Source organism: Hibiscus syriacus, unplaced genomic scaffold (genome assembly GCF_006381635.1).
Source record: "Hibiscus syriacus cultivar Baekdansim isolate YM2019G1 unplaced genomic scaffold, ASM638163v2 tig00117056_pilon, whole genome shotgun sequence".
NCBI classification, from domain to species: domain Eukaryota; kingdom Viridiplantae; phylum Streptophyta; class Magnoliopsida; order Malvales; family Malvaceae; genus Hibiscus; species Hibiscus syriacus.
The window spans coordinates 1,994,299-1,998,612 of NW_024063539.1; positions in this window are offsets into that span (position 1 = coordinate 1,994,299).

Consider the following 4,314-nt stretch of genomic DNA (forward strand, 5'->3'; position numbering starts at 1 on the left):
GAATGATTTTAAAAAGTCATAATGAGAAAAAAATGTTTTTATTTAAATAGGTAAAAAAATCCTGTTTTAAAGTGTTATGGACTAAAATAAATGATTAAAGTAATGGTTAGGAATTAATTTTGCTCTAAATGAAATTTTAGGAATTTAAACAAAATGTACAGATTAAAATTATTTTTTATTTTGAATAATTTATATTTTGAATAATTTATATTTGAGGGAGAGAAGGAAAATTTTATTCTCGAGTATAGAAACAACTTAAAAGAGAAAGAAAATGTAAATTAAAAGCTATTAATCATCCACCAAAATATTATTTGAATAAATGTTTGTCATAATTTGATATTATGTTGACCTATTAATACTTCATTGTTCCTCTTATACTAACCTATTAATATGTCACTATTTTGTATCAATGAAGCTCTTTATGATACAACATGAGAACCATTTGAAACGACTCGACATCCTCGTATAATTTCAGGCACGTTTCCTTTACCCATTTAATTAAATGATCGAGTCTCTCTTCAGGACCAAAAATAGGTCTTTTAGTCGAGCTTTCTCCTCCTCTTCGTCTCTTTCTCTCCTCTTCGTCTCTTTCTCTCTTGGTTTCAGGCAATTATATCTTAGTTCCATTGCTATCGTTTTCTGTCAACATCGTCCTAACGATTCACTAAAATATAAAAGAGTGAACCGCTACAAACAACTATAACTACTATTCCAATGTTGTGCATGGACACTTTAGATCACATTAATTTTGATATATATGAAAACAAAACAAATAATACTAAAAAATTTCGCTTGAATGATTATTTTAGTTATTATTCTTTTTTTTAAATACTTTAACCATCAACGTTTCAATTATTGATTAAAATGACAACAACTGGATGAAAATTGTTAGTTAACTAACGATCAACACATGTTGTTGATATAATATTTTTACATGTGTTTAATTGATGATGATATATGTTCTATATCACCCAAGTATGATGTGATATGTGTCACGTCATCCAAAATTAAGATATAACATGTGTCACTTCGATAATTAAACATATGTGAAAGTGTTACGTTAATAGTATATGTTGACCATTAATCAACTAACTATTTTCATCTAATAAGAACTATTTTGATAAATTTTAAAATGTTAGAAAATTAAAACGTTTAAAAAAAATAAAGACTTAAAGTAATTATTTAAATAAATATTAGCGATTAGTTTATATTATCACACACACAATTTTGTTGTTTATTAATAATAAAATTAGGGGTGCTTATCGAGCAAGTCGACTGCGAGTTGGGTGGTGCTTGACTCGTGCTCGTTAAAAAATTTTGTTGCTCGACTCGATTTGTTGCTCGTTAAGCTCATTAAAATTTTGCTTGACTCGTGCTCGTTAAAAAAAATTGTTGTTCGACTCGATGTGTTACTCGTTAAGCTCATTAAAATTTTGCTCGACTTGTGCTCGTTAAAAAAACTTGTTGCTTGACTCGTCGCTCATTAAGCTTGTTGCTTGTTAAGTTCGTTGCCCATTAAGCGCGTTGCTCGTTAAACTCACCGAAATGTTTACCTTATTTTTTAAACTATAGGTAAAATCTACTAAACTATGTAGAACTTAATATAAACATAAATTAATAAATTTAATCCAAAATTATCGAAAGAGTGTGTGAAACAATTTTAAACTCTAAACTCCAAAGCAACAATCTACAAATATATTAAAATAATAATTTAAGGTTTGATTATGGGTGTAATAAAATAATAATAATTAATTAATAATTTAGTATTTTTTTTTATTTTTTATTAGAAAATTAATATATTAATAATTTTTCTTTTTTTATTATCTATTAGTAAATTAATAATTTTTTTAAAATAATTACTAAAAAATTATAAAAAATTAACGAGCTGCTCACGAACTTGTAGAGTTGAGTATGCCTTTGGTCGACTCAACTCCTTAAGATCTCGAGTTCAAGTCAAGTCAACCCTACTTGAGCTTTGACTGAACTTTAGCCGAGTCAAATTCAAGCTGTTTAACTCATTAATCACCCCTAAAATTTGAACTGGGGTCTAACGCAAGGCAAATGCCAAGAATTCATATGTATCATTCTGATTGCATCATCCATGGCTGTAGCAGCACAACTCTTGTCTTGTTTGTCGACATGAATTGACGCCGCAAGGATCGGGTAGCAACCGCAGTTATCGCCTAAACAGTTAAAGCGGAACTACTTCAAGCGAAACTCTAGCTGAAGCTTTAGCCATAACCATTTATGAAGGTGGTGAAAGCAGCTCGTCCGGGGTGCATAAGAACAATAGTGGATGGCCTTGTAATTGAAGGCAGTGAAATTGTGATTCCAGCTGTGTTATTCTGATTGTGGACATAGAGAGTTCTATTGCAGATATTACAGTTGTACAATAATATTTTCGAATAATACCTTTATTATTATATAATGATCGTTATACAATAAATGATTATTAATTTTAAAGATGTAAGGTGTGTAATTGTATATATAAAAGACATTTTTCTTTGTTTTTCGTTGATTTTATAATACCTAAAAAACATTAAACATCTACCTTGATCCAAAAAAGAAAACTTTTAAGTACTTAATGTATAAGCTATATCATTTGAACATTTATATTTTAATTGAACTTATTTTTAAATTGTGATAAATTTAATTTTATTATTTATATGTAGTGAATCATCTTTTTATTAATTCTAATATGATTATAAGATAATATTTATATTTAATTTTAAATATAGATAAATTTAGTAACATTTATAGATTAAATCACTTGAATCACTTAAGAGAAACACATCACTCTTTATCATTGCAACTATTTCTTAAACTTAAGAAATTATTATTATATAAATGTGTGTGGAAATAATCTAATACGTAACTAATTAAATTTATAAAGTTATATTTAATAAAAGAAACCTATGCTATCATTTTAAAATTACTTATAATATTTTTATTTTTGAACGATAATATACCAATTAACAATCCATATAAGATGCTAGAAAGTTAGAATGAAAAGAGGAAAAAGTGAGCACCGAGCCCGTGTCTTCCTCCTTTTTCAATTTTAATTAAATATTTGAATTAACTAATGTTTAGTATTTAAATTATTATTTTTATTCAATTTTGGTACTTAAACTTTATTTTTTAAAATCATATCTATTTTGGTACTTAAGTCATGATCATGATCATGAATTAGATAGATTAGGGAAATAGAGAAGAAGAAAAGCAGAGAGAAAGCAGTATAATAGAGATGAAAGAAATCTGAATTCATTCAAAATATGCCTGATTTGTTCTTTACACATTACTGTTTTATTTGTTTACAATGTACCACAAAATCTAACTAAATGCCAGTTGTTGGCCTTGAATAACCGTTCTGTTATTTCCTCAGGTATTTGGCCACTAAATGGGCTAGTTGGTCTGTTTGTGGACTTCTGCTCTCTTGTTGGGTAATTGACTTCCCCGTGCTCCTCACGTGATCACTTATCATGTAATTCATCCCCAATTCACTATCAATCCCTAACCCTTGAATTCCACTTTCCCCAATTTCTTTTTCGCGTCCTTCGTTTCTTCTCCCTTCTCCCCCGATCGTGACAATACCCGTCGCTGGAGACGATCCTTGACCCCAAGGATCAAAACCTAGAAACTGGCCTCTGAGGACAATATAATCCTCCCATGTATCGCTTGTCTTGTCGAGGTTCGTCCATCGCACCAATAACTGAGTCACAAGTTTGTTTTGTCGATTAATTATTCTTCTGCCCAAAACTTTATATGGTTCGATTCGAATTTGATCTTCTTCATCCATGGCAGGAGGATCCATGGAATAAACTATTGAATCTCCGATATGTTTCTTCAAGAGACTCACATGAAAGACTGGATGCAATCGCGATGTCTCTGGTAAGTTCAAACGATAGACAACTTCTCCAATTTTCTCCGTAATTTTGTAAGGCCCATAATATTTTGCTGCTAACTTTAAATTTTTTCTCAAGGCTAGTGAAGTCTGGCGATAAGGTTACAACTTCAGGTAAACTTATCCCCAACTGCAAATACTATTTCTAACATGTGCTTGTATGCTTGTTGTTTCATTCTGTTGCTTGCATTCTCTAACTGTTCTTTCACTAACTGTCGAATATTCTCTCTGCTTTCTTTGTTGACTTCCCATATAGTTATGATATTCCCCTTCCCTTGAAATGATCCTTGTCCCCAAGGATCAAACAATTTATTCCTTACAAGGATGTGCATCCCATTTTGTTCAGTCTTTGTGAAAAAAAATTGCATACAAAACTCACCTTTATCGAGCAATACCCTTGCCAATGAAAGCAC